Source organism: Mus caroli, chromosome X (genome assembly GCF_900094665.2).
Source record: "Mus caroli chromosome X, CAROLI_EIJ_v1.1, whole genome shotgun sequence".
NCBI classification, from domain to species: domain Eukaryota; kingdom Metazoa; phylum Chordata; class Mammalia; order Rodentia; family Muridae; genus Mus; species Mus caroli.
In genome coordinates this window covers 3,871,039-3,878,438 of record NC_034589.1, presented here as the reverse complement: position 1 = coordinate 3,878,438, position 7,400 = coordinate 3,871,039, and positions in this window count along the sequence as shown.

Sequence of the window (7,400 nt, the reverse complement as noted above, 5' to 3'; positions counted from 1 at the left end):
TGCCACACCCACTGCTGGAACCTGCCCTTGCTGCCTGGAGTCACACACGTGTTCGTCCTGCTACTGGACCCTGAGTTACTTGGCGGGAAATTGGGTTCCCTCCCCCTTCCTTTATAAACTGGGTGTCTGGAAATATTAAATTGAGTCTTGATCAGAGTCTTGTCTTGACTTCATTCTTTTCTTCCGCCCCGTCTAGTTTCCTCTCTTTGCAGGGAACTGCCATTTTCAGTTGAACCGTTCGTGTTGTGGACCGTGGGCGGGCCGCAACACTATATAACTCAACCCCACCACATGCACAGCAGTATTATAATAATAGACTTTCAGTAGACTGTGTCTTCAAGTAATATTTTCTTTTTTATTATCTATATGAACACACATTTGTTATAAAAATGATGGCATTCTCTGTATTATTTTCATTGCTCATATATTGCATATAAGTGGTACTGATCTATACTTCTTCAAATTGTAATTGTTACTTGAAATGGATGACTTCTATCACCATTTTAAGACTAGCTTCTTTTCATATCTTCACTACAAACCTAATTGCCAGTGACATGAAGGCAAAAGCCTTGGCTTGTTAGGATACTCTCTCTAGCATTAATATTTGGTATTGCAGTTTGTAAATATTTGTGAAATGAATCTAGAAGCTTGAAATACAACTCACAGCAGCTGTGCTGCTATAAAGCTCATGTTGAGGTTCACAATAAAGACTTATTATAGCCATAAGAGTCATTAGGTATTCTAAAATAAATTCTAACTAAATGTGAAGAAATAGCATAAGCTGAGGATTGAAAGCAGTCCTTAATATGGGGTGATGTATCAAGGGTACTATTGCGTAAATGAATTCTAGAGGATTATAATAGAGAATGAGGTAGAGAGGTAGGCCCGCACTATGGAATAGCAGCCTTTAAATGCCATGTTAAGGAGTTGTGATGCTGGAGGCAATAGGGAACTTACTCTAAAGTTCCCCCTTGATGATACAATATCTCCTTTTGGGGAGATACATAGAGAAGTGGGAGGCCAATTAAGAAATCAGTTGACAAGACAAGAAATAATACAATATAAATCAAGATATTTTGTGGAAGAGACTGTACAAGAACTGGTGAGTCTGATATGGTGGCTGAAGAAAGGCAATTGAGAACCAAATAAAGAGCTCTAACCCCAGAGCCTCATTTCTAGATTATTGACCAATCATAGTTTAAAATCAGCAATTGGGTCCCAAAAAGGAAATGTATCCTGGAACAATGTCAGCTGTATTCCTTACAATAATTAAAATCCTGCTTCTTACTTTAGGAGACAAAGGGAGGATATAAGTCTACCACAGTTCTACTAATGGCTAAATGTCAAACTGTTAACCTTAGATAAATTATCCAGTGAAAACGTGACCGTAGCATGGAGACCCCACACCCACCTCCTGGGCAGATAACCTGCTGAGTAGCAGATGACTGACTGATTATTCATAACTGTAGAGACTGTAAAATGCATCAAATCTAAGGAAAATAGAATCCATCAAAAGAATACATTTGAATAAAATATTCCTGTATATATCTCCAGGGATGTAAAGATTTAGATATTACTACTTGTGCTAGAAATGTGGATATTTGTGGAATGTTAATTTCTAAAAGCGTTCTTTCAAGATTACTGTCAATCAGAAACTCATACTAATGAAATCAGATTTTACAGCTAGAATGGAGCTACTAATCAAGTGACTTTAAAATACTAAGACTGTCCTGGGTCCTTTATGTGGATTCAAAGAAATCACATGAGCTGCTGAAAGCAAGGAAAACAAATAGAAGTGAAAAGAGACAGGATAGAGTGGGACATTACAGAATCAATTGAGAAAGCTGAGTGCTTAAAAACCATCTAGTGGGGTATGCTAAAACTTTGGCTTTTATGTGATTGTGTGTGTGTGTGTGTGTGTGTGTAGTGTGGTAACAGTTACATGTGTGACAGTCTACATTCTATGGGAAAGGAACCTCCATATATCTATATAGCTATAGTGGCCAACATATAACAAATCCTATTTCTCCAGAGTTGTTAGTCACTACCTCTCACCATCTGTGTGAAAACAATAGCTATAACGTTTATTACTCATCTCAAATATGAACTTGAGTAATTTATCATTTTTAGAACTCTAATATATCAGAGTTAATGGTGGTTTTTTCCCCCATTCACAGTTTCTGGATGGAGAGAGAACGCTTAACAGAAGAACAAGAAACTAGTAATGAGTACCTACCAGGTACCAAGTAATGTGCTAGGAACTTTATATGTGTTATCTCTAATCCTCACTATGAGATGTAAGGTAGCAGTAGTAGTTCTCACTTTATAGACTAGGAAACTCACATGGGTTAAACAAGTTCCTCCAAGTTATAAAGGTATGACAGCTGATACAACATTGATACACCAAGTCTCTTACTTTTTCCATTTGGCAATATCATCAGAAGAGAATTTATGCTCCTCAACTACAACAAGGCTTTTATGAGGGGTGATGATACATAGGAGCTAAAAATAATCAGCAATTGCTTAGCATTTCAAATGAATGTGTGTATATTTCCACATGTGTGCACACCAAGTAGCAAGAGTAAGTGGTGAGAGAGAACAGGGAATAAATGTGACGCTTTCTATAAGATTTCAACTTTCTGACATGTCACTGTAGTAGTATTCAAACAACTCAAGGCTTGAAATAGACTCTGCTTCTTCTAAGTTGAACTCTGAAGAATAGATTTGACTGAAATTACACTGTGCCATTCTTACCTGTGAATACTGATTGCTGACTATTAGAGAGTTCAGGTTTTATTTAACATTAAACTCTTGGGGCTTATATAAGGTTCCCTCACTGGGAAACTTGCATAAACGTGAAAAAGTTCTAATCTTTTTGGAATAGGACAAGTAGGTGGTCTCATAGAAAAAGACATAGTAACCAAAGCAATTTTGTTCACTTATCTATACTGGAGACACCTGTAATAAAATATGCTTTATAGGATACACTAAAATATTAGTTTCTATCTGCTTATTACAAGAAATCTAGTTAAGCTTATTTATTATTTATAAATGCATTCACTACACAGCATATATTTATTGAATTTCTACTATGTATCAGACCTATTGTGGATTGATGGAACAGAGGAGAGAAATACAAACACTCTGTCCATATAGAAAGGATGGTAAGTCTAGGTTTCTATTTTACTTTACAAAAAAAAAAAAAAAAAAAACAACAAAAAAAGCAAAGAAACCCCTATGTATATGATACTGAAACTGCAAACCACTTGCAGGTAAAGTCTTAATCAGAGTTGGGGGAGACAAAACCAAAAATCAATTAGTTTCAAAGGAAGTCACCTCCCTCTACCAATTCTCGCTATAAACATTTCAGTGCTTCAGAAATCAACCCCTGTCCAAGGTAAATGACAATAAAAATTGTTCTTCCAACTGATTAGAGCATGACTCATGTTATGACTCATCTCTCTCAGAGGTTAGGGTGGGAATTTCAATTTAATGGTCTATTAAACATGGAGACAGCCCAGTAGGGCTGTAACATTCTCTTATCACAAACAAAGAACATTTACTGCCAATAAAATATCATTTATGTTTCCTTATTGAAAACCACTCCATGAATAGCAGACAGGATATCTCCAATACAGAAGGCTTTAGTCTCAGAGAGCACACAAGCTTAAATATTAGAGAAGCATTATTCATTGACTTTTTTTCAGCTAGAAAAGTAAGCTTGAACTTTCATATTTTAAACACTCATATAAATTCCCATCTATTGCAGAAAAACATAATTATAGAGAAGTTGTTGCTGGAGAATTATATGAGTCATACATTGACAGCTATTTTATTTTTAAAATGTCTAGAATAACAAAGAAGTTTGATGGGTTCAAAAATAACATGATAAACTTATTTTTACATGAACCTATGAAGCCATTGGAAGAATTCCATGTCCATTTAACCATGGATCTTGCTTATTTTATACCAATAGGCTAATAACAAATGTAAAAGAGGAATGGACAGGTGTGCCTTTCAGAGGAAAGATGTAGTGAATTAGACCTCTATTTACCATACTTAGTAAATGAACTGATTGAAAAAAAAAACACAAGGCCATGGATCTTGTAATTTAGTAATTACAACTAGAATAGATAAAGTCAAGTGATTTCTTTTCTTCCTATATTGAAGTCTGAGGCTCCATATAATAGATAATGGGTTTTGGAGTCTTAGGCCTTAGGTACTTTTGTAAGAACAAATGAAGGTCTGGGCTATACAAGAGAATAAACAGAAATGGAATAAGATTCAACCCAGGATGTACTGGATAAGAATTGGAAAAATAAGTATTGAGGAAATTTCTCATCAATCCTTGGAGTTTTCAGTTAAGAAATCAGTTGTGTGAGCAATTCTACTAAAATTAGGAATAAGACAAGGCTATACATTCTCACCATGCCTATTCAATATAGTACTTGAAATCTTAACTAGAGCAATAAGACAACTAAAGGAGATCAAAGGGATCCAAATTGGAAAGGAAAAAGTCAAAGTAACCTTGTTTATAGATGATTTGATAATATACATAAGTGAGCATAAAAGTTCCTTTGGGGAGTCTCCTATAGCTGATAAATACCTTCATGAAAGTAGCTGAACATAAAATTAACTCACAAAAATCAGCAGCCTCCTATATACAAATGGCAAATGGATTGAGAAAAAAATCAGAGAAACAATACCTTGTATACTAGACCCCAAATATAAAAATATCTTGGTATAACTCTAACCAAGAAAATGAAAGAACTATATGACAAGAACTTCAAGTCTCTGAAGAAAGAAATTGAGGAAGGTATCAGAAGATGAAAAGATCTCCCATGCTCATGGATTGGTATGATTTGTATAGTAAGACTGTCTGTCCTTCCAGAAGCAATCTACAGATTCAATGCAATTCTCATGAAAATTCTAGCACAATTCTTCACACAACTTGAAAGGACAATTCTAAGCTTCATATGGAAAAACAAAACCAAAAAACCCTAGGATAACTCAATCAACTTTGAATATGAAAAGAACTTCTGGAGTTCTCACAATTCCCAATTTCAATCTGTACTACAAAGCTATAGAAATAAAAACAGTGTAGTATAGGCATAAAAACAGGCACTTTGGTTAATACAATCAAATGAAAGACCAAGTCATTAGTAGACATCCCTATGGACACTTTGTTTTTGATAAAGAATCTGTAAATACACAATAGAAAAACAAATCATCTCCAGAAAATGGCGCTGGTCAAAGTGGATGTCTGTTTATGGGAGAATGCAAACAGATCTGTACCTGTTACCCTGTACAAAACTCAACTCCAAATGGATAAAAGACCTCAACATAAAATGGGTGCAATGTACCTGATAAAAGATAAAGTACGGAATACCTTTGAACTCATTGGCACAGGAAGCAACCTTCTGAACATGACACCAATAACATAGGCATTAAGATAAATAATAAATGGAACTTCATGAAACTGAAAAACTCCTAAAAGGCAAAGGATACTGTTATTTAGACAAAGCAGCAGCCTACAGAATGGGAAAAGATATTCTTTACCAACTCTACATCTGACAGAGGACTAATATCCAAAATACATAAAGAACTCAAAAAACTAGATAACAAAAACACAACAAATAATCCAATTACAAAGTGGGGACCAGATTTAAACAGAATTCTCAATAGAGGGAACTCAAATGACTGAGAAACACTTAAAGAAATGTTCAACATCCTTAGTCATCAGGGAAATGCAAATCAAACTATTTTGAGATTCCATCTTACACCTGTCAGAATGGCTAAGATCAGTTACACAAGTGACAGCTCATGCTGGCAAGGATGTGAAGCAAGGGTGTGGAGTAAGGGAAATACTCACAGCTGGTGAGAGTGAGAACATGTACAGTCATTATCAGTACACTGGTTCCTCAGGAAGATGGAACTCAATCTTCCTCAAGATCCAGTCATATTATCCTTGGGCATATACTCAAAGGATACTTTCTCTTACTACAAGGATACTTGCTCAACCATGTTAATTAGTGCTTTATTAATAATGGCCAGAAACTGGAAAAATGTCTAGATGTCCCTTGACAGAATGGATAAAGAAAATATGGTACATTTACACAATGGAGTAACTGGATCTGAGTTACATCAAATTGAATTGTTGGTCAAAGACAGTGGTTCTCAACCTTCCTACAGCTGTGACCCTTTAATAGAGTTCCTCATGTTGTGGTGACCCCCAACCATACAATTATTTTGTTACTACTTTGAAACTATAATTTTCCTATTTTTATGAATCATAATGTAAATATATAATATGTGACCCCTAAAGAGGTCATGACCCAACCACAGGTTAAGATGCACTGGCCAATGGGGTGTCTCATGGAAATCCCCAAACAATCCAGACTGTTGCCAAGACAATAGGTTCCTCTCTGAAAACTGATAGCAAGGCTCCATTGATGATGACAACACACACACACACACACACACACACACACACACACACAGACTTCAGATGGAAAGGTGAAGCTGGCACCTACGTAGAACCTTAACCCTTACATTCTAGTACAACTGTTCTCAAGCTGCAGCTTGCACCCTTTGGAAAACACAGATTATTTGCATATATATTACATTAGGAAGGTTGAGAACCACTGATATAAAGCAAAATACAATAAGAAAGCTTCCTCCCTTTGTTTTAATAGACAGCTAGGCCTGGAGAATACTAAGTAACACTTCCAGTGCTGCCCCTCAGCTGATGTGGACATTACACATCTTGCCAGTTACCTCAAATGCTTAAGAATGTCAACAGAATTCTCGGAGAAGCCATGTGGTGTCTAGAGGGGCTTAAAGAGGAGAAAACACATTAAAAACATTACTGTTTTTAAAGATAGGGAGACACTTATTAGGCCTCCTACTTTATTTAAATATAGGGAGACACTTATTAGGCCTCTAACTTTATTATGCTTCAGGGATTTTTTTAATACTCATCCTGTCTTCTGTACCTGTCCCTCTCTTACTAAACACTCTTCTATATCTCTATCTCTGTGCCTATCTATCTCTGTCTCTCTCTCACACACACTTACCACACAGTCATACCATGCACACATATCACACAACACACACACAGACACCACATACTCACATTACATACCACACACACACAGTCAAACCACATACATGCTTACACACACTCATACATACCCTCCACACATATTCATACCCACACTCACACACACAGACATACTCATATCAAATACACTCATACCACACACACTCACCCCAAACCAGATTCATACCACAGTCACTCTAAACACCACACATATATACATACTGCACACATACTCATGCCACATATACACCACACACACACACACACACACACACACACACACACACACACACACACA